General features: G+C 41.2%; 1 long non-coding RNA gene across 1 annotated transcript; it reads left to right on the top strand.

Moving 5' to 3' along the window:
- Positions 1 to 8,403: 8,403 nt before the first annotated feature.
- Positions 8,404 to 12,155, top strand: LOC122497297. Its single transcript, XR_006301077.1, has 2 exons — positions 8,404 to 8,757; positions 11,817 to 12,155. It is a non-coding gene; the product is annotated as an uncharacterized LOC122497297 (long non-coding RNA).
- The last annotated feature ends 12,164 nt before the right edge of the window (positions 12,156 to 24,319 follow it).

Below are 24,319 nucleotides of genomic sequence, written 5' to 3'. Positions count from 1 at the left end.
TTATGATGGGTGATGAGCTATATTGAGTTTTTCTCTCACATCTCCCATCCTGTGACCAAAAGTTTGTAAGCCATAAATTATTAGACCCTGCCAGGTTTCCCACAGGTTCTAACCTCTGTCTCTTTTCCTCTGTCCCCTATTTCACTCTACAAAATAGATCTTCACAGGGTTTTTGAATTTGTGAATTGCCCACAACCACAAGGAGAATTCCTTCTTGACAAGAAGTGGATGGACCCACTGGCAGATCCACTGGCTTAACTGGGCAGAGGCTTCAAAAGCCCAAGAAAAGGGTAAGTGTTGAAAGAAACACATGAAATTAAATGGAGCAGGGTGACAGCTGGACATAATAACTGATGGGCTTTCCATCCTGTATATTTCCTCTTAGCTAGTGACACACCACCCCACTCCCCATTCACTGTGTCAGGAGAGGGATGACAATAGAAGAAAAAAATAAAAAGCAGTTGAACTCCAAGAGCCAATGCTTTTGCTTGGCAGAAGCCTGAGTTTTGCAGCAAACTAAGAGCTGAAGGGCTGGAGGTTTAAACAAGGGATAAGGAAGCTAGCTCACAGATCATGCTCCCCTGCCCAGAAACTGGATCAAGACTCTGGAATTGGGTGGGAGGGAGCTGGAGGCAAAGATGCTGGTGGTAAGATGTGAGTTTCTTCATGGGACTCAATCCAACTCTCCGTCCAATGTCCCCACACTGGTCTGCCTAAAGGCTGGCCTGAGGACCCCTGCAGCCTCACAAGTTCAGAGCCTAGAGGAGCCAAGCATTTTCCTCCCTTCTCTGAATGGCCTTTCCTGTCAGTGCCTCCCTAGCATTTATCCCCCTCCAATCCCAACAGAATCCCCTCTTGGAGTCTGAACAGTTCTGTACCTGTTGCCCTCCCCAGCCTTCAGCAGCCTTCCAGGAAGTGAGGCCAATTACAGTGAATACGTTTAGGAAGCCAACTGAAGGCTGGGACCTAATTTCCCATCAGCCATCAAGCTGTAACAATTTCCTGCAGTTAGAGTTTGATCTGAACCAGTGACCTGCACAAAAGTGAAAGACTCCAAACACCATTATCACTCCCCAGGGCCAGGCTTCAGTGTGCCTTTGCCTCTCACCTACCCTTTCTGAGAGCACAAATGAACCTTCTTGAGTGTTTACGTCAGTTCTGCTCCCCCAGTCCTCATTCTCAGGACTTTTGGGAAGTACCCTCTGACCACATTCCAAATGGATGTCCTGTTGTGTGAGCAATTCTGCCCAACATTAATATTACTCACAACAGTTTTCTGTAACATCACTCCTACTGCCTTTGATGGTAGAGGTGTTGGGCTCCATTTCCTGGCTGATTCAAAGAAATCTGAGCCAGTACAAGACATTTGTCATTACTCAAAGGCAGTGACTTAAAGACAGCTGCTATATTATAAGCTCCTCATTTTCTCCTACCTTTTTTCTCCAGGATGTGTTTTTCTCTTTTCAGCCTCGTAATCAATAGTTCTTCTCTCCTTTGTGATGGATCATATCAGGCACCACTATGCTAAACTGTCATCTGACATTTAGTTTGGATGCTATTCTCCCAAATGGAAAATACACAATTTTCTCTCTCTTCAATGCCTGGAACATTGAAAGGGCTAAGCAACAATGTCCAATTATGTGTCAAGTCACAGTTTTGCTATACGACTAAGAAAGAGAACACATTCTCAGCTGCTCCCAACTCGCCACAGACCAATAAAAAGCAAACTCAGTAAGTGTCAACCTATCTCATAACAAAAGCCCATTTATTATTAAGAAAGAAGACACACATGAAAATTAGATCAAAGGCCCACTACTGTTCATTCATGATGTACTATCCATGCTGAGCAACTGTAGATTTTTTTAGAACTTAAAAAAAACTTAAATACCCCCAATCCAACAGCAAGAGAATTTCAGGAGACGTCTTAGCTGAGTTTTGCTGCCCCAGGAGACGAGCTAGTTTAGCTGTTTTATCAAAGAACTTTGAAATACAAAATGCCTTTAAGGGGTTAGAAAGGAAAGAGGAAGAACACTATCCATTAGATAGCCTGAGAACTATAATCTATCCCTGTCCTTGCCAAGTTCCATGGGGATAAATATCCCTCATATGGTCCCCTTCCAGGGACAGAGAGTCATAAGGGAGCAGGTAGGCTGAGCATCCACCTCGAGTTTTCTAGGATTCTACCACCTGGTGACCTTGTGTAAATGTCCATTTCTTTGGGTTTTGGTTGTGTCATGTGATAGAAGCCGGATATAAGAATCTCCAAGGGCCATTTTAGCTTTGAGATTTTATGATTCTTAGATGGAAGAGAGAATGGCAATACCGTAACATTAGATGTGAGAGAAAGCAAGGGAGAGAAAGTGAAAGAAATTAGGGAGCAAGGAGATAGGAAATAGAAAATGTCTTTAGGCAACCACAAGAGAAGTGTTACAGAAAATGGAAGGGTAGACAAAGTGGGGAGGTGAGGATAAAACAAAAATAAGTTCAAGACCACTTTCATGCTAATGAAATGATTAGTTAACTGATAACAATTAGTTCCTACTTATTCAGTACCTACCTTACTGTAGATACATTTTTGTTCAATATCCACAGATTTCTGAATATATATATATGACATATATATACATATATATATGTATATATATACATATATATATACATATACATATATATATATATGAATATATCCGCCTTACAGAAAAAGAAACCAAGGTTCAGAGAGGTTAAGAAACTGGTCCAAGTTCACACTGCTTATAATTAATTATACCAGGACTGAATCTAAGAACCCAAGCCAGCCTTTCCACTATGTTATACTGCCTCCTAAGCCATTCTCCCAGTAGGTTAGCAAGAGATCTAGTGCTTGCTTCCACTTTAGTTTGTCAAGTATAATTCAAGTAGAGGATCTCTGAAAAATCCATGAGGGGAGCAACTTCATCCATCAGCAGTTGTGAATGTGGAAGGGAAGGATCAAGGGGGATACGCCCTAAATCACTAACAACAAGTATCACATTTCAGGACGAATCCCACTGGGAGGGACAGGCACTCACTTAGACATCTGGAGAGCAGGGTCTAGACTCCTACCACAAATTTCTCCCGTGGCTCTGCACCGGGCCCTACCTGCACTACCTACCTCCAACGACTGCAGAAAACCTGGGTGCACGTGTGCCAGTAGGTATAAGGTGTTGCATGTAAGCAAGGGGCAGCTCTGTCCCAGGCACTTCCTGGTAGTAAGTGAGGGGAACGGAGAGATCAGAGCTGTTTCATTGGAGCACCTCAACATCCTGCAGGCTGCAGTCACCGAGTCATTGCTTCAGGAAAGTCAGGTTCAGCTTTAAGAAAATAGGAGATTAAAAAAAATTCTCTCTCAGCAAAGACAAACTGGTATGTGAATGGTATTGCTAAAGTCTTTTTCATTTTGTGCAAGACTCAAGCCTGGCTTCTGTTAAATAGAAAGCTCCCGAGTACATTTGAAAGATGATTAGATTTACAAAAGTTCCATTTGTCCACAACCTTTCACATAGCCTTGCAATAACAAAGGAAAGTTACACAGGTCTGAGTCCATGTGATTTGGGGAAACGAGTAAAGCAAGAAGCAAGGCATGCAAATTTGTGCAGCCACGAGGCTAAGACCCAGAAAGAAAGCAGATGGGACTGAAAAGGAATCTTGCAGCGGGGGAAAAAGGCTTTAGTATGAACTGTAGCCGTGAACCACCACTGGCCCCACCCTGGTTCCCCATTGACACAACCCTACAGGTTCTGACTGCTCCTCACCTTCCATTCCCTTGATATTAGGAAGCATAAGAAACGTTCAGAGGAATTTCATCCACCTGGGGGACAATGCTTTACAGTTGATAGATTCTTTTTTTACCCCATCTGAAAGGTTGGAACTAAACATCTTTCTTATTCACTGTTCCTGGATAAAGTGCCTTTTAAAAGGTATTCACCATTGTCATTTCCACCTGTGCTTTCACTCACACACACAATGAAAATAAAGTAATGCTGAGAATGACTGATTCTCCTCTTTTTAATGATGAATTCTACCGATTTTTCGTCCTTTGGAGAAGTTTTTTCATATTCATTTTCTTTGCCTCGCTGAGTTTTTCCCCCCTTCTTCCATCCAATCTTTGATTTCTTTCTCTTCCATTATCTGAAACTTCTACAGAGCCCCAGAAGGACAAGGGCTGCTCCCCCAGCCCTAACCACTACCCATAAACCAACACAAATGCTAGTTTCCAACAATATGAAAATGGAAACACTTTATTCCATCTATTAAAGCATCAGCATGCCCATCAGGGACTCTTTATCAAAAACAATCCAAAGGCAGGTAAGTTGCACATGAACAAATAACTTTGCCTAAAGAGGAAATGGCATCCATAATGAGTGATGCTAAACCAAAATGTGTTAAGGAGATGGTGTTGGAGGGCTACCTGAATAATGTAATAATGTAGAGGTCACCACGTGGTCACTCATTCAGTTAACATCTTAAAGCACTGACTGTGTGCAGGGGCACTGGGCTAGGAAATTAGAGCTTGAGGGAAATAACACACAGCCCCTCGAACGGAGGAACTCATAGCTTTAGTAGTGGGAGCCCAAAGTCCAGGTAACAACTAGATGTAAATGAAGTTTCTCTTTCTTCCCTCTGCTTCTTGAGTTTATACAAACGCACCGAGGATTGTCCCACGAGTTTTCCAGAGGGAATGGAAACCCACTCAACAGAAAGAAAAGTCTCAAGTCCAATTTCACATTCCATGTCAGGATCAATCTAACCCAAGCAAATATCACTTTAGGTACGGCACGCTGGTACCACAGTAACCCACCTGGCAATGGTTCATTCATTTAGGAAACATGTATTAGCACCTACTATGTACTAGACACAGTGCTAGGTGCTGGGTGAAGGATGCAAAAATGAATCAACGAGGGTTGCATTCCTTAAGGCACTTAACAGTTTCCCATAAATGAGCCAGAAAAAAACAGATGGCAATCCAAAGCCCTGTGTTTATTACTTTTCACTTAAATTGATTCCCTTTGTTCGCCAAACACTGATTGTGTTCACACTGTGCACATCGCGTATGTGAAACTAAATCATGCCCAGGTTTCTCCTTAAAGACCTCAAAGAAATATGCGCACAAAAGGTACTGAGCATGGAGAACAGCTCAGGGAAGGCTACAGGGGAGTTGGCATGTGAGTCGAGTTTTGAAAGGTGAGTTAGAATTAGCCAGGAAGAGGACTCTAGAGAGAGGGAGCCACAAGTGTAACAACAGAGCTGTAAGAGAGTAGGGTGGGATCCATAAGGGAGACCATTGAAGTGGTTCTCTGAAGGAGAGGCAGGGAAATGATGCTGAAATGGTGGGGGGACTAAATGAACAGCTACACCCCACACCAAGGAAAAATGGGATCCAAGTGCCCAGTGATCCTCTTTAGTGTTCATTAGTAAATACTAATCCCATGAAAGTGAGGTGAGTGAGAATCTATACCTTTACTCAAACTGTTGGTATGTGAAAACACTGGTTAGGTGAGACAGGTAAGCATAGTTGTGGAAATACAAACACATCCTCATTTGCTGCAGACATTAAGGATTTCCATGCAGGCAAGAGAAGGTTTCTGGAAAGCAAGCAGTGATTACAGTTGATGAGAGATCTGCATCGTAGCCTGTGCCTGGTCTGCAGGCTGTGACCTGTGTTTAGGGACAAGAAATAGATTTGTCTTAGCTCATCCAGCTGTCTGATGGTAGAACAGCTGTTTCTATTAAGGAGCCTAGTGATAACTTGCCAAGTGCCTCAGTGACATGGTTTATGACCTGGCCACATAGCCACAGCACCTGTCATGACAGGTTTTGAGACAAGAAGGGTTTGAATGTCAAGGGAAGCAGGCAGTGAGGGGATGTTCCAGGGGACAAATTAGCATAACATTGTGCATAAGAGATGTAAAAGGTCTAGCTGCTGAAACCAGACCGATCCCCAACAACCTGCCTGGGCATTGGGAGCATTGGTTACATTGTTTCCATTTTTATTGCTTGTTGTGATGCAAAGGCAGGATTTCTGCACCTGGGAGAAGTCACAGGCTGTACCAGGACTCAGGGCCTCATAAGAAAGGAAAATACACAAGGGCCCTGTCCCTGAATAAGATACAGGAGATGGTTAACAGGAAACGAAGTGAGACTTGAGTCACTGGGAACGGAGCACAGGTCCAGGTACGACGTCAATTAGATTTACTGTGACAAATAATTAAACTGAAAGGACATGAAAAGCTACTGAGCTGGGGGACAGGAATGATCCCAGATTCCAGGGTCAAGGAGATTTAGCTTCAGGAGCTAGAGGGCTAAGCAGCAAAAGCCAAGAAGTGCACTGTAGCTGCACCTGATGTAAAGCTAAGAAAAGTAACCACGCTTTCTTCTTCAGACATAGCTTTCTATTTTTGTGTTTCTGTTACCCACCAGTGCCACTTTCTGCCCTGCTGGGTTTTTTTTTCTGGAGGTAAAGGAGTTAATGGACTCGTTTCTTCCTCCTAATCTCAACTTTTGCCAAGTTTTGCAAATAGCTGAGTCTAAAAACAGTCCATTCTGGCACTGTTTGTGTGTGTGTGTGTGTGTGCGTGTGTGTGTGTGTGTGTGTGTGTGTGTGTGTGTGTGTTTATGCTGAAACTGGATTTGAGTCTAGGTCATTGTAATACCCCAAAGCAATAAGAACACAATAATTGCTACCATTTACTGAGCACCCACTATGGGCACTGTGATGAACTCTTGAATCTCGAATCCTTATAGTTTCAGAGGATAAGATTTCATTTCTTTTATAGGGCTAATGCTGAGACTTCCCAGTGCTTCCAAGAACGGAGCTTATGATAGCAACTAATCTAATATATGAAGAATATATCATCACATCTCCCTGTAAAGAGCAATGTCTATAAAAGTAATGCCCACACTTAAACAACTAGGCAGAGCACTCCATCTAAAATGGCTAAGTCAGCCAACCAACTGATCTGACTGATTTTGTCCAGGGAACTGACTAGTTGATTGACTGGTGTGGCAGAATAACACAGTTACTTCGGCATCATGTTGCTACTGTTTTGCAATGTGCCTCTCCTGGTGAAATGAAGTGAAAAGCTAAGAAATTACTATAAATATTTCCTGTTTCAAAAATGCCAGCCTAGATTGTTAAAACCTCAAAAACTGCCATAAGCCAAGCTGTATGACTTGGACTGACGAAAGGAAGCAATGGACAGATCCTTATACTAGAACGCATTAGGCAGATTCTTCCCTCTGGTTTTGCCTTCGTCCAGCTAAGTCTCAACTCACGCTACTTCTTCGAATCATCTAACAACTTTTTTTTTAAGTTTTTATTCAAATTCCAGTTAGTTAATATACAGTGTAATATTAGTTTCAGGTATACAACAGTGATTCACTTTCGTACAATATCCAGTGCTCATCACAACAAGTGCGCTCCTTAATCCCTTCATCTACAAAGCTTTTATTTCTTAATCTTTTTAATGTTTATTTAATTTAGAGAGAGAGAGACAGAGTGTGAGTGGCAGGGGGAAGGGGGGAGACAGAGAGAGAGAGAGAGAGAGAGAGAGAGAGAGAGAAAGAGACAGAGAGAGAGAGAGAAAGAGAGAGAGAGAGAGAGAGAGAGAGAGAGAGAGAGAGAGAAACTCGAAGGGGGCTCCAGGCTCTGCACTGTCAGCACAGAGCCCAATATGGGGCTCAAACTCACAAACTGTAAGATCATGACCTGAGCTGAAGTCAAACACTCAACCAACTGAGCCACCCAGATCCCCCCATCTATAAAGCTTTTAAAATTGATGGAGGGAAGCCCCAGAGATTAAACTGATTAAACTGGTCTGGGATGGATCCTGGACAATAATACACATTTTTAGTTTCCCAGGTGATAATAACATATAGCCCTTATTTAGAACCCTGGATTTTAGTCATATGACCCCTTTGGGCCTCAGTTTCTTGTTTATTTAATGAGGATGTTGGACCAAGTGATATCTGGGCCTTGTATAGTTTTAAGATTCCCTGTTAATCTTGGTCTCATCCCCTGCTGGCAGGCAGCTCTGAAAAGACCACTTTTTCTTTGCATAATTCAATTCTCAAATGCCGCCAAGACGGCTGACCTACCACAAAGGGTTGGCATGTGGGTTAATGAGATCATATTTGCAAAGTGTTTGGGGCTCTTGGGAAGGAATCTCTAATATATGCAGCTAAAGAATGATTACAGCAACATTAATGTCATTTTTTTTAAGGAAGAGTAAACCACAGTTCACAACCCTGCATCTGCCATAATTAGACTATCTTGCCTGGATGGAGAGTGGCAAAGTGGAAAGTAGATTAAAGCAGGTCTGCTCTTGTTAAGACTGGATGCCAGGTCAAGTCTCCGTGAGATATGTCTATGCAATCACAATTGAAATGGACTGGTCTTTAATCTATGTAGAATCCTCTGGTGCTCCAGCACGTATCAGTAGACTCCTTTGTGGCCCAAGTCTTTGTAGACCTATTTCCATAAAATAGGGACGAAAGATGAATCTTTTGGGTCTTTTCCAAGAGAAAATAATCATCAGTGGGACTCAGTTTTTAAGATGTTCCTATCTGTGCTATTTCTGATACACTGAAATTGGAACCCATGAAATAATCTTTCTTTAAGAACTGACACATTAGACCCACCCAAACACAGGCTATAGGAACCTGAATGGATTGCAAAGACCCTAAAGACCAAGAAAAGTGAATGTGTACCTGGCTGCACTGCTTACAACATCCATAACCTGGGTAAGTCTTTTCCTTTCCTCTATCTTATTTTCTTCTATTAGATAACACATGAAAAGTACCTAGCAAAATGTCTAGGATAGCTCAATAAATAAATATTTAGTTTCCAATCTCTGTACTGCACATGGGGAACCATTTGGTTGATACCATCAGACTTGATATCAGTAATTTACAAGTAACAGTCACTCTGCCAAGATGGCACTGAAGGCCGCTAGTAAGCCAGATCTTTTGTTTTTCATGGCCCATCTGTAATCTCATTCATTCATTCATTTACTTATATTCAACTTGTTTTTATGTTTTTCCCAATGTAGACCCAGAGACAGACTCTGTCATTAATGATCAATCAATAATTGAAATTCTAGGGAATATGAGAATTTCAGAATTCTCTCCAAACAATCAGGGTGATTCAGAGGCACCAAGTGATGTGAAAACCAGTATTTAGTGTTATATGTTTAAGAATCACCAATTACGATCATAACATAAGCTGATGAAATAAAAATTAACTTGGGATCTTGAGAAAAGTTAGGTTCATGTATAGGTTTTAAAATTCCACCTCAAACACCAACAGGTTTTCTCTGGAACTTGGAAAAAATGATTCTACAATTCTTATGTTAAACAGTTTAAAGTGATTTTAAACCTTTTTTTTAAAAAAAGAGAATCAATGGAGAGATGGGAGATTCTATTATCATACATTAAGGTATTTTATCAAGTTTCAATTTTTAAAAAGCGTGGTGTTGACACAAAAAAATATCAGTGGAACTGAATGGAGATTCCAGGAACAGACTCAGGTCTACAAAAGAATTTAATGCATGACAAATGGAGCATCTCAGTTGAGTTGGAAGGGTAGGATTAGCCAATAAATACTGCTAGAGCCACTGATTAGCTATCTGGGGAAAAGTTTGTTTAGAGCCTCAATTCGAATCATCTACCTCAATAAAAGGTAGATAGAATAAAGTAAAATAACTATATAAAAAAACACACTAGTTCATAATAATGAAACTCAATGGAAATACAAAATAGTATTCTATGCATCTCTAAATAAGAGAGGACTTTCTAAGATTACAAGTACTAAAAAAATTAAAAGAAAAGGGGAAAAGATCTGACTACATGAAATTTTAAGACTGCATAAAAATTATTTAAAAGTCTTTTAAACTAGGAAAAATGTAAAATGCACATGGGTTGCTGCTCCTGATATCACCCAAATAATTTAGAAAAACACTATTAGTAGGTAAAAAAGGCTGTGGACGTTAACTGAAAATTCACACACATACATACTGCTAACAAACATGAAAAATTGTTCAAACTCACTAGTAAGCAAAAAATTGAATTTTAAAAGAAGATAGCATTTTTTTCTTTACCTGTTAGATTGAAATATATTTTTTTAAACTAGCATTCAGTTCTGACAAGTGTTCAGTGAGATAAGCATTCTTATGCACTGCTAGTGGGAGTATAAATTGTTCTAGCAGAGCATTTTTAAAAACTCTCTGAAGGCAAATATAGATAGTCTTTACCATGCGCCTACCTTTTGACCCATTAATTTAACTTACTGAAACCTATCCCAAGAAAATGATCTGATATACACATAAAAGCTTTTTGCATAAGGATCTTCATTGCCCCAATCTTTTCAGGAAAAACCAAACAAATCAGAACAACTAGGAGGCAAACTAACTGCCTGAAATAAATAATGATAAAGTAAATCATGGGTATCCACAAGATACATTATTTTTATGTCACCTCTAAAAAAGATGTTTATTAAGAGTTTATGTAATGTTTATGTAATGGAATATCTTCAAAATATTACATGTAATATATTTTCAACTGTTTAAAACTCACAAAGTAAAGACTTACAGGATATATTTAATTGTTAAAAGTACAATTGACTCCTGAATAACACTGATTTGAACTGTACGGGTCCCGTTATATGCATATATTTTCAAAAACTATTTTGGAATAATATATTTTCAATAAATCTGAAGAAACACAAATGAACTGCATAGCATAGAAATACCAAAAAAGTTAAGTTATAGATGATTGTAAGAATACAGAAAATAATACACATAAAATGCGGAATATGTATTAATGATTGTTTATGTTACCTGTAAAGCTTCTAGTCATCAGTAGGCTATCGGTAGTTAGTTTTGGGGGAAACAAAAGTTATATGTGGATTTTCAACAAAGCAGGAGGCAGGCAGTGGTCCTGACCCCCACATTATTCAAGGGTCAACTGAAGTTATTTTTGGTAAGGAAAATTATAGACATTTATTTCATTCTGTATTATTTCAATTATCAAAAGTCAATTTATTGTTTTTATAATTAAAATTTTAATAATTATTTCATATAGTAAGATATGATTAAAATAATAATTTCATAAACAGAACAGATGTAAATTCCAATTATTACTTTGCAACACAAGAAAAATTGGGTCTTCAAGCTCAGTCCACCTTTTTTCTACCCTTCTCATCCTTCCTCGTCTCTGTGAAGCCCACACACAGCCTTAAAGGAGGAATAAAAGAATCACTTGTTGCATGTCTGATTCTTCTCTTTTTTCCTGGAAGCCAAATGGGAAGACTTCCTCTAAACAGGAGACCTAAGGTACTATGCAGGAAGAAAAATAGATAAATGATTCACAAAGCCTCTTTCCGCTGGGGAAGAGCTCCTGGAATGACCAGCAATTTTGTGATAAAGCATCCAGTCTCCACAACTGTCTTCCTAATAAGCCAGAAGTGCATTTACTGTAGCCTGGCGGGTGATGATCAGCAAAACTTACAAAAAAATACAGCACGAATTTTCTCCAAATGTTAGCAACCAATTTCACTCTGGGAGGTAAAATTACTGGAACTGATAAGCCAATATTAAGGAACTAAAAAAGCTCCTTAAATATTCCAAAGACCAATTCGAGCCATTGTACCCACATCTGAACAAACGGGAAGATGGCAATCTGAAAATTATAATAAGAATGAATTGATTTTGTACCTCTTCCCTAGTTTCATTATGATCTCTGACAGCAGAATGGATTCATTTTATGTCATTTTCTCCTAGGCTTCATAGAATATTTTCTTTCAGGCCCTGAGAGATGAGCAGAAAGCACAGATGGCCCCGTCTGCTTAAACCCAGCAGAGACTGCGAACGACTTTGGAGTTGTTTAAAGTTGTTCCTTTTCTCCAAGCAACCTGGCTATTCAGCAGCTGTTCAGTGTAAGGCTCTGAAAGATGCAGGTGGAGATGAAACTACCTTAAAGGAAATTTGGGGCTGGTGAGGGGTGGTGTGGAAACAGACCACAATTAATGTCAAAGGGGAGGAAAGGGTGATTGAGCTGTCTTTTAATAAGTTTTTTTTTAATGTAAAAGAATAAATATAAAGAATGTAAAATAAATAAAATCCTATTTTTTTGATTTTAGGAGATATACATGGGGTCATGATGTTTACAACTTACTATCAAATGGTTCAATGACAACAAAAACAAAACTATATATACAGGTATATACACACTTATGAATATATGTACATAATTGAAAAATGTAACAGGGGGCGCCTGGGTGGCTCAGTCGGTTGGGCGACCGACTTCAGCTCAGGTCATGATCTTGCAGTCCGTGAGTTTGAGCCTCGCATCGGGCTCTGTGCTGACAGCTCGGAGCCTGAAGCCTGTTTCAGATTCTGTGTCTCCCTCTCTCTCTGACCCTCCCCTGTTCATGCTCTGTCTCTCTGTCTCAAAAATAAATAAATGTCAAATAAAAAAAAAAAAAAGAAAAATGTAAGAAATGTATGTGGAGATTTAGAATACCATCCTAGAAACTTTTCTTTTAGATTTGAATAAATTTAAAAATTTAAAAATTATTTGTTCAGTAACTTCTTTTAATAATCCTGTCTTCGGGGCGCCTGGGTGGCGCAGTCGGTTAAGTGTCCGACTTCAGCCAGGTCACGATCTCGCGGTCCGGGAGTTCGAGCCCCGCGTCAGGCTCTGGGCTGATGGCTCAGAGCCTGGAGCCTGTTTCCGATTCTGTGTCTCCCTCTCTCTCTGCCCCTCCCCCGTTCATGCTCTGTCTCTCTCTGTCGCAAAAATAAATAAACGTTGAAAAAAAATTTTTTTTTTTAAATAATCCTGTCTCCATATTTGGGTATACACTCTATATTCTAACCAGTCCAGATAACCCTGTATTTCTTGAGCATATTTTCTACTTTCCAACCTCCTTTCCTTTGTTCATGCTCTTTCCCTCTGCCAAAAATTATCTTCTTCTGCCACTATTCACTAATCTTTCAGATAATTTTTTTCAAATGCTTATCTTTGAAGCATCCTCTGATCTCTACCCCTACATTCTCAATAATATTTGATTTCCTGCCTTTGAATCTCTCTTAAGACTCAGTTGATTAGAGTAGTCACCCAGGCTATGAGATCCCAGAACACCCTCTCCTTCCCCATCAAATCACTAATTACTCCTTACTACCATTGCTTGTTTAACTGTCTCTCTCCCTTTCTGGACTGTCTCTCCCTCCGGACTGTCGTCGCCTCAAGGCAGGGGTCATGTCTGTCTCGTTCATCACTGTAGTCCAAATTCCTGGGACAGCGCTTGGCAGAGAAGTACTCACCAAATATTCATTGAATGAATGAACAACCTATGTACTGACTAGTTATTTGTCTACTCTTAAATTTTTTTTTTGGTTCATCTATTACATGCTACTTGCTTTCCATGATTTCCTCTCATTTTAGTATCTACCCTCCTTTCGGGAACAATGTAGAAAATGCTATTTGGATTAAATGTGAAAATGAGCATGCCATATAGCATATATTGCCTCAAAATACCTCTCACAGAAATCCTGCATATCCCTGACCTTATGTATATCCAATCCACTACCTATTGCCACATAACAAACTACCCCAAAACTTACTGTATTACAACAATGACCATTTCTTTCTGTCTCATCACTTTGGTCATGAATTCAGGCAGGCTGATTCTTCTATTCCACAAATTGTTAACAGATGTCACTAAGTGGTTTTCAGCTGGGAGAAGGGCTGGTCTGGAGGACCCAAGACAGTTGGCCTCACATGTTCTGTGCCTCAGCAGGGAGAGCCGATAGGCTGGGCTCAACTGGAATTATTGATCAGAGTACCTACAAGAAGCCTCACCAGTGCTACAGTCAGACTTCTGACATGAGAGCGCAGAGATCCCGGAGACAGTGAGAGCTAGCTGGAAGCTGGAGAGATTCTTTTTTTTTTTTAAAATAAATTACTTAATTTATTTAAACTGAACAACAAAAACAATCCATCCATTTCTCCCACTCTCCACCTTCTGCCACTGCCAATCACCAATCTATTGTCTCTAGTTAGTAGTTACTACATTTATATATTAAATCTTCTTAAGATCAAGGACTCTTATTCATGTCCATATCCATGCACAAAGTAGGTGCCCAATTTGTTGAATTAAATTTGAACAGAGCAATGGAGGAGTGTTTCACTTTTACCAAAGGACCAGACTTACTTATTCATGCAGTCACTGGCTCAAGAGTTTAGGTCAAGTAAGGTTTCAGCCCTGGCCATCTAGGGGTTGGAGGGAAAGGCAAAAATGAATGGGTAGGACCATCTGCAGAAGACAGTGCCGTGATGAGCTTCGAATCTCTCTGGCGAGTAAGCAAGTCTTACAGGTAGGGAAAGCTGCCTGAGGGTTAACAACCAGGTATCTTAAGAGTGAGCACTGCATGGGTGTTGCCATCAAATACTGATCAGGAATGGTGAGGGTGAGCAGACCAGTTTCCCACACCTGCCAGTATCCTTTACTATAAATCAGTATTCAAGCTCAGAAGTCTAAACCCAAAAGGAGGGGCGCCTGGGTGGCTCAGTCGGTTAAGCGGCTGACTTCGGCTCAGGTCATGATCTTGCGGTCCGTGAGTTCGAGCCCCGCGTCGGGCTCTGGGCTGATGGCTCAGAGCCTGGAGCCTGTTTCAGATTCTGTGTCTCCCTCTCTCTCTGCCCTTCCCCCGTTCATGCTCTGTCTCTCTCTGTCTCAAAAAGAAATAAACGTTAAAAAAAAAAAAAAAGTTTTAAACCCAAAAGGAGAATAATGGCCACCACTTTGGTAATTACAAAATGGCCAAATATTCCCTTTCTGTGTGCATGTATAAAATTATTTTGGGTGCTTTATTATTAAATCAGTACCTTCACCAGCTTCCCTTCATTTTGGGACAGCCAAGTGCTCTCAGCCATAGGTTCACTTACAGGGGCAGGATTATCCACATAAGTACCATTCAAAGGAAATCTAAGGAATTAGAATTCTTTTCTATTGCAGCTGGAAAACGTGGAAAGAGAGTCATTGGTCAGAATTCATACATGACATACAGAGATTCTGTGTTGGATAGAGAATATGCATGGTTTAGTATTCCCATCACAAATGACAAAATTCTCTGCTCCCAGTATCACAAAGTTACTAGCACATGCATTTCAGGAATGGTGAAGCTCTTGAGAAGTACAGTTGAGAACCATGTTCTATAAATTGCCACCACATGTAAAGACTGCCATGCCTCTATAAATATCCAAAGGAAGGATGATAACAATGCAAACAACTCCACTCATTCCTCAAACCCCATTTAGGTAGAAGGGCTTATCCCCCCACCCCCCAAACACACCTGAGGAGAATGTGCACAGAAAGCTTGGTTCTAGAGACAGAAGGATATTGACCTTTCAACAGAGTTTTCCTGAAAGAAAAGAAAAAGGAAGAACATGGGGAGGCCACCTGGTGTAGTGGCTGGAGCACTGTGTTCAGTCAGCAGCCTTGATTCTAGTCCTTTGATACTGCCTTTGAGCTCAGTATCCATGAGAACTTGGAGTAAGTCATTGAGCCCTTCTGAGTTTCAGTTGTACCACCTTCAAAATGGGACCATAAAGACTTTCTTCACCTACCTCACAGAGCTACTGTAAGGAAACAGTGAGATGAGGGGATGTTAAAACGTCTGAAATCTGACCATTTTTGATGTGACTTTTCTCACCAGCCACATTACAACAAAACCAAAAAAGTTTCCACAGCATCTTCTCTATACTATTTGTTTCTCTTCACTTCTCTTTCAACTAAAGAAGAAACATGTTCAGAAACTTCTTTTCTAATTAAAAACATTTTTTTTTAATTTTTGGGGAGAGGTGGGAGAGAGAGAGAGAGAGACTGCAAGTGGGGAAGGGGCAGAGAGAGGGAGAGAGGGAGAGAAGGAAAGAGGGAGAGAGGGAGAGGGAGGAAGAGGGAGGGAGGGAGAAAGAGGGAGAAAGAGAGAGAGAGAGAGAGAGAGAGAGAGAGAGAGAGAGAGAGAGAGTTCAAAGCAGTCTCTATGCTCAGTGTGGAGTCTGACACAGGGCTTAATCCACAACCATGAGATCATGACTTGAGCCAAAATCAAGAGTTGGACACTTAACAGACTGAGTCACCCAGGTGCCCCTAAATTAAAAACATTTAAAAAATCTTCTGAATGATCCAATGAGATCCAGCCAAGGCAGTAAGGAGGATATTTGAGTTGTTCTCAATGGATAGGAATATAGGGAAGAGATGAGTTGGGAAGAATGACCATGCATCACTTTAAGAATCTTAGTATTTTTCTTAAAAGATAGAGAATAGTTGGCCAGACTGAAAAAAAAGGAGGGGGGGAGAGAGAGAGATAAAAATTCATTATAAAAGAAGACCTCAAAATGACAAAGAACATACTATTGTACTATCATCAACAAATTCCATTTGACTGAACAAGAAATGCAAAAGTGGGCCCCAAAAAGGCACGATGCGACAGGTGTGGCTAGGGCCAGCCGGCATATAATATATTCATCTATTCAGTCAGCACACCTGTGTTCACCATGTTCTCTGTGCCAGGCATGTGCATCTCAATACTCTGAGAATGCTGGCAGCCCAGAATGAGGATGCCCACAGGGCTCAGAAGTGAGGGGTGGAGAGGAACACGGAAGGGACAGATCCCTCAGAGGAAGGGACACCTGAACGGAGTCTAAAAGGGTGAGAGGTAGGGCAGGGCTTTCACGGCTAAGAGACACCAGAATCAACTTCTCAGAGAAGAAAGACTCAGGTTTAGCTATTACCATGCTGTCCGAAGGAAAGGCCTCAATTCAGTCAGCCCTTAGCCTCCATCTGGGCAAACTGATAAACCTTGCGTGTATCTTCACCATTCTCAGCATTTCCTGAGGCTCAGGAAGCAAAGCTGAGCAATTCATTCACTTAATTTATTTGTTATTTATATCTGCCTTCTATAAAAGCAATCTAACATGGTTTCATAAACGGGAGAAGGACTACACAGAGAATAGGTTGCTATAGAACAGGATTCCTATTAGGAGTAGCTAGCCATTGAGGGCAGACTGGTTACAACACCCCTCCCACCCCCCAGCCAAATAACATTGAGATTAGAGCCCTCCAGAGCTTCCAGTGTGAAGTGCTGGCAACCGGAGAGCTTTCAGAAGGACCGGGGGCCCTGAGGACATTCAGAATTCCTTCACATTGGACTTAGCAGCAGATCTGTCTCTTTGAGACCCAAGAGTCCTTTTGGCTCAAATCTACCCCATAACCAAGAAATGCAGGCAGAAGAAAAGAACCACAGCTTCCCCGGGGCTTAGGGTCTCCAGGTGCTGAACAAGGCAATTTGGGGAGCTAACTCACAGCATATATATGGTGTGTGTGTGTGTGTATATGTATATATATGCAACTCACAGCTCTGATATATGGGAACAGAGCACAACCTTAAAGTTGGGAATGTCCATGTTGTTGGCTCCCATATATAGCGGCCAACTTCATCTAGGTCAGAAGGGTCCTACTCACAGAGAGGAGCAGAACAGCTCTGAAGGCATGCACAGCCTCTCCTGCCCCAGGAAGGGACAGGTACTAAAGCAGCTCCCCCAAGTCCCCCTAAACCCAAAGATGACAAAAGTGCAACCCTTAACCCAGAGAAGGACACAGAGCCCAGGGAGGCTCTCCTCCCAGCTAGTGGATGGTGGAAAAAGAACACCGTATATAATAACTAGTGGATGGCGTGAGAAATGTCTCCCACCTAGAGAATGAGGGGAAAAAAAAAGAAAAAACAAGAAATGTGAGAAACAATAACCCATTTGCTTTCCCAATTTGTAGTTCCCCTTCATTGCACCTAATTTGAAAAATACATAGAATTTTTTTAAGCTCAATGACTAGTCATCTATCTCTTGGTCCCAGAGACTATTTTTGTTTAAAAGAAAGAGAGAGAGAGAGAGAGAGCAAGAGAGCTAGCAAAACTGAAATGTCGCTACCTATACTCAGCAGCAATTCTGCTTTCTCATTTACTTTTAATGACTGTGAATTCAGCTCCAAGACATATAGGATTTGCCTGCATCGTTCATTGTGTATATGCTGCTGCTGGTCAACCTTCAGAGGATCAGGGGATGAGGGGAGCCACCCGGCCTCTCTAGTAGAAAGTGGTCTCTGTTCCTTGTTTTTGCCTCCTTTTCTTCCCTTAACTTTTTCATTTTGTGTTTTCTTTCTTCCTGCCTGACTTCTTTCTTTTTTTCCGGGAGGAAAGAAATACATCTCTCCATTTGCTGGGAGTGTACAGACCATTAAAGTTAAGAGTCTCTAGAAATCTTCCAGTAACTCATCATCTCATATTGAGAAAATCAAGACCAATAAATCACAGCCTGGAATCACAGGTATATATTGAGTCAGCTCTGGGACCTTGGGTCACTTAACCCCGATGTTAGTATTCTTTCTATTCCAGCATTGCTATACAGGTGCAGGGCAGGTCAGTTTGGGACATGACAGAGTTAACAACTTCCTAACCCGTAGATCTAGAATGGCATTAATAATAATAACAATAATAATGATAATGATAGATTTCAAAAGAAAACCTGCTTCTAATTCTGTAAACTATGCTATAAAAGAGAATAGTTCTGCTTCAAATGTTGACTTGGTTTAAATGTCAAAACAAAACAAAATAAAATCTCCCAAACCTAATTAAGATCAAATATGTTTTGCTCAGTCACATAAGAAACCCACGCATGTCTCCCAAAATAGTCAGCCACTTAAGCTCAGTCAAGTATGGAGATTAAATGAGAGAAGAAAGCTTAGCAATTGATTGTAGTAGGTGACTCCATGGTCTTGCTTATCATCGGGGGTGGGGAGATGCTCTGTAGCTGATTCATGGACGGATTATCAAGTTGGTAGGTTATTCAGTATCTTTGCTTTCCCCCCTCCCTCTCCTGACATGGTTTTTAGGTCATTGCTCTATTCCCTGTACCTCTACTGGAAAAGGGAAAAGAAAATATAAAACTAATTTATTTGGTTAGCAGTTATGGTTTGTAACAATAACAAAGGAGGAAAAGGTTGAAAACCAAAAGGAAGCTCGAGACATATTTTAGACAACTGTAGCCATCTCCTCTACGCTGACCCCCAACCACACATGCTGGCTTAAGTCCAGTCCCTCTGTTTCCCCTTGAGGGCACAAATAACCTAAATAGGGCTTTCAAAAAAAATAATAGAATTTAAAAAAATACTGAGGATGCATTCAAAGGAATTCTTTCTTAATTATTTACATGGCTTGAACTGTAATGCAAGTGAGGAACTGCTTTTATTAAATGCCAAATCTTTGTTTAGAACAAACTTAGGGAGATACTCACTCTCAATGGGCTGTGTCCATGCCAGCAAAACAAAGTGGCAATTTGGGCAACTGTCCACATAATTCAGACCAAAGAAATCTATCACTGCCACAACTCTGCTAACATGAGGTTCTGAACAACTAAGGCCATCGGGCATCAGGCTTGGGCAGGGAATGGACCAGAAGAGGTGGAGCTCCCACAAGCTTTTATCGAAAAGCTGAATGTAGTCAAGAAAAGCAAGCTGTTCGCTCGAATTCAACTTGCTGTTTAATAATAATTAAATGATAATCAACTGGTTATTAACTTCTTAAATCAGGAATTGGTTGTTTGCACAAGTCCACTACCCCACTAGCATATTTGGGGTATTCTTCATGGTCAAGATGTGGAAAATCGAAGACAGAGATTTAAATGTCTCTGCTTTGTTTACAGAGAAAAATAACAGTGGGCTGTCAGGGTGCTGGTCTTCACCTTCTTAGCCATTAATTCAGATTGCTGTAGGTTTGATTAGATCTATCATCTGGAAATTGTCTTTTTATCCCACTAAGAGAAATAAATTGCACCAGGGTTGATTTATTCATGTAGAATAAACATTGTCTCAGGTTGTCTACATAGTGAAATGTAGATTTAAGACAGGTATGCAGATAGATAATGGCATCCCAAACCTGGAGGTCGAGGGTTGAGAGATGGGGTCCAATCTGTCTGGTGGATCTGTGACTCAGTAAATCACACAGCTCTCCATTTCCCTACACATGCATATGGCTAAGCCTCAGTGTCCCTTCATGGCGGCATTTTTAGGGAACAAATAACTTAGAGAGGAAATTAACCTTCCCCAAGCAACAATGGTAAATAGATAAGTAAGCTAGCAGACATAATATATGTATGCTTGGTATTAGAAGCTGAGGAAGAAACAGCAAGTCAATTGTTTTTCAAGACAATTAGGCAATACTCAGAGGCAAACCAGAAAAACTAAATCTCTCTTTTTTTCCCCATTATTGCATTACAAAATGTAAAAGACTGCCTATCTGTGAAGTTAGCAGTTAGAATATTTTCAGAACAGAAATCTTATCCTTCAAGAGGTAACTACTGTATTTACAGACACATTTCCAAAGGAATGTTAAAGATACCTGTCTGCTGCCCTAGGCTCTACAGACAGGTGAGTATGGGTCACAGGTGGGGTTCAAGGCAGGGCAGCCAGTGCTATGTCCCCTTTGATGCCATTTCATTCCATTTGGAACTGATGAGCTCTCTGAGAATTGGGCAGGCCTGGAAGCAGGGTATGAATTAGTCCCTGAAGCCTTATGTTTGCATAGCATTCTATTGGTCACAAAGAATTTTCATACCCTCGCCTCATATGCAGCTTGTTACTGTGACCATGTGAGGTAAGTAAGGCCAGAAAGATTGTCTGCATTCATCAGATAAGGCAACAGAAGTTCAGAGAGCTTACTAGACTAATAATAACTTCCTTACCCAGAGGTAGGGCCCATGGTGCCCACTACACCTCTGCTGCTTTCCACTTTCTAGACACATACCAGCATTGGGTTTGAGGTGCTGACTGGGGGTGGCGGTGCCGGCCCATTGGTCCCACTCCTGACCTTCCAGAATATTCCCACTCTTTCTGCTTCTTAGATCTATCACTTCTAAAATGGGAACAACCTCCCAACCTCACAGAGTGATTGAGGGGAGGAGCTAAGAGAACAGACAAAGAGGCCTCACACATGTCAAGGGCTATAAGACAGGCACCCTATATACATAGGCATAAGCCCCAGGGAGCACTTTTTCTCATTATCACCACCATTTCCTGCCATTGTTTATGTGTACCAGGCTGCAAGTTTCTCCCACCCATCCGTCCCTGTCTTCACCTCCTGTTTCACAACTCATCTGGACACCCTCTTTACATTGGTAGGTTAGGGAGACAAAGACACCAGCTGAGGAGGACAGAGGGCAATCTACAAGGAGTGTAGTGGATTGGACAAGGCACATACATGTAAATGAGGAGGTGAAATGGAGGGGTCCTGTGTGTGTCCCTGCATGCACACATACATGGGTGGCTCAGTTGGTTAAGCATCCGTCTCTTGATATCAGCTCAGGTCATGATCTCATGGTCATGGGCTCCATGCTTAGCATGGAGCCCACTTGGGATTCTCTCTCTCCTCTCTACACCCCTCCCCTGCTCGTGCTGGTGCTCTCTCTCTCTTTCTCTCTCTCTCTCTCTCTCTCAAAATAAACTTTAAAATAAAATAAATAAAATAAAATAAAATAAAATAAAATAAAATAAAATAAAATAATAAAAATCCCAATGCACTATTATATTTTTCCATGTTCTTCTAGCTATGGTATCTAATGGAAAGACCTGAGTGCTTTAGGGAGGTTTTAAGGGTGAGGACAAGAGTCAGGGAGAGTTGAATGAAAAGCCCTAAAGCTTTGTTTCTATTGTGGTTGCTATCAGGGGAAGGGGTGTGGAATGACAAAGGCCTGAGACTAGCTTCCTAATAGCACGTGAGAAAGACTAACAATGTTATATATTGGAAGGAAAAGGACCCATGAGGTAGAAGAAAAAGAAAGGAATAGGTCAGAAAAAGATGAGTTAGAAAGGTAGGGACACCCCAACAAAACGAAGGAGAGCTGTAGACCCTACTGTTACCCAATTGGAACTTAGAGAGAAAGAGCTACAAGTCCATGTGGGCAACTGCAAATCTACCCAGAAATGGCACAGTGGCTGCAAATCTGGGCAGGACTGAGGGCCAGCTGAGGCCAGCCTTCCCATGCCTGTGCACTCACCCAGCAAGATTTTCTACCTGAGCAATGTGGATGCTTCCAAAAATCTGGGATGGACAGAAAGAAAGAAGTTAGGACTTCAAGCTTTCCAAGGGAATGTTGAGAAACTGGTGACAACACAAGGAGGTCAGATGGGGAAATAACTGATTAATGACAGCTCTCCCCACCACACAGGGAGTATCCAGACTTGGACTGACACCCATTTCTACATGGCTAAGCGACAGGACACTAAAAGAAAAAGTCATGGAGGAAGGTCCCAAGTTAAATGGTGGTAAGAAGAACAAACACGGGTGTTGAAAGAAAAGACCATGATTCTGTGTTAGACAGCTGTCAGGGAAAACATAGATACACACATACACTCACATGCACGTTCATTAAAGAGATCTCAGACAACTTAACCACCTAAAGTACTTTCAAACTTCACTCGGGAGTGATCCTCAGCAAAGATTACAATCTGTGCAGATTGAAATGACAATTAAAACGTTAATTTTTTTAAAATCCACAAACGGCACTTTGGGTCTTTATGGGGAGTTGTCAGGTGCTACAAAGAGCTCATCTCTCCTATCTCTCCCTTGACAACCCAGAAATATCCGTCACTCTTGTCCCTGTGGCTACAACACTGATATAATAAGGAACAAGGGAGGAGATGAATCTCTCCCCAGACTCTCATCCAGGGAAGCCAAGGGAGGCTGAATGAAAAAGAATAGGGGATAACCAGAGCAGTATGCGTCTAGTGCTATCGATTTTGCATCTGTCTCAAACATTACTCATTGGAATGGCGGCAGCCCTGAGGAGGGGAGCAGGGAGGCTTCCTTCTGCTAGGGAGGGCTCTGTGCTCAAGGGCCCGATGTGTGTCAGGAACAGTGGGCAGAGGGATTCTCAGGGGTTCATTCCTTGGCCTGCTTCCAGACTCCAGTAATTTGCTGAGTTTAAGTGTCAATGGTTTTTAATTAGCACCTGGAAGTTTTTTGAAAGTGCAAAGTGCCAGGTGGGCAGTTCAAATAAATACCAGTTTAACACCATCCAGTAAGCAAGCAGTAGACATGAAAGTGGAAATAGAAATAGTTAATTAGACAACCATTAGGGCTAATAGATGGAAGTAATAAAAATTTGGAGTTGAAAGGAACTAAAGATTCCTAGTGTGGTTTTCCCTAAAGTATAGGATTCATACGACCGTTAGGATGACATAAGACATTAGATAGTCCAGAAAATGCTACAGATTACCCAAGGACGATTTATTAAATAATATTAAATTACACTGTGAGAAAGTTACTCCTGTTTCAATCCCTCGTTTTAACTCTTCTGAGTACCTCAAAGAAAAAGTTTTAGTTGGCTGCTACTACATCTTTAACATTTCTGAAGCACTCGCCAAGCTCCCTTTGTAACAAAAAGAGAACAAGCTTCAGGTGGAGCATCAATGTTTGGCCAAAGCATCTAGCAGGAGTTTCATCTCATTGTTTGGTTTTCATTTTATCTGTTATTTCACCTATTTTTTATTTTTTTTTTTAATTTTTTTTTTCAACGTTCATATATTTTTTGGGACAGAGAGAGACAGAGCATGAACGGGGGAGGGGCAGAGAGAGGGAGACACAGAATCGGAAACAGGCTCCAGGCTCCGAGCCATCAGCCCAGAGCCTGACGCGGGGCTCGAACTCCCGGACCGCGAGATCGTGACCTGGCTGAAGTCGGACGCTTAACCGACTGCGCCACCCAGGGGCCCCTTCACCTATTTTTTAAATGTCTTTTTATTTATTTATTTTGAGAGAGAGAAAGAGAGAAAGCATGGGCAGGGGAGGGGCAGAGAGACAAGGAAAGGGAGAATCCAAAGCAGGTTCTGTGCTGTCAGTGCAGAGACTGATGTGGGGCTTGATCCCACAAACCATGAGATCATGACCTGAACTGAAACCAAGAATTGGACACTTAACTGACTGAGCCACCCAGGCGTCCCTATTCTTTCACCTATTTTTTATATCCATTTGTTATAATGATCTAAAGCTTCTTTAAAAATAAATTTATTAAAATAAAAACTTAGCCCAATGGGAAAAAATGGTAGAACATGTTACACAGGTAGGACACAGCTCATGAAGATGTCATGAATGTGACTGGGGTCTGGAGAATAAAGACATTGGGTCTGGAGTAGTAAATGACTTGCCCACAGAGGCACATGTGGTTGGTACCTTCCACTCATGCTGCTGGCCCCTGT

This window comes from Prionailurus bengalensis, chromosome A3, assembly GCF_016509475.1.
Source record: "Prionailurus bengalensis isolate Pbe53 chromosome A3, Fcat_Pben_1.1_paternal_pri, whole genome shotgun sequence".
Taxonomy (NCBI): domain Eukaryota; kingdom Metazoa; phylum Chordata; class Mammalia; order Carnivora; family Felidae; genus Prionailurus; species Prionailurus bengalensis.
Note: the sequence above shows the minus strand (reverse complement) of the source record. Positions and strands in the feature narration are given on the sequence as shown.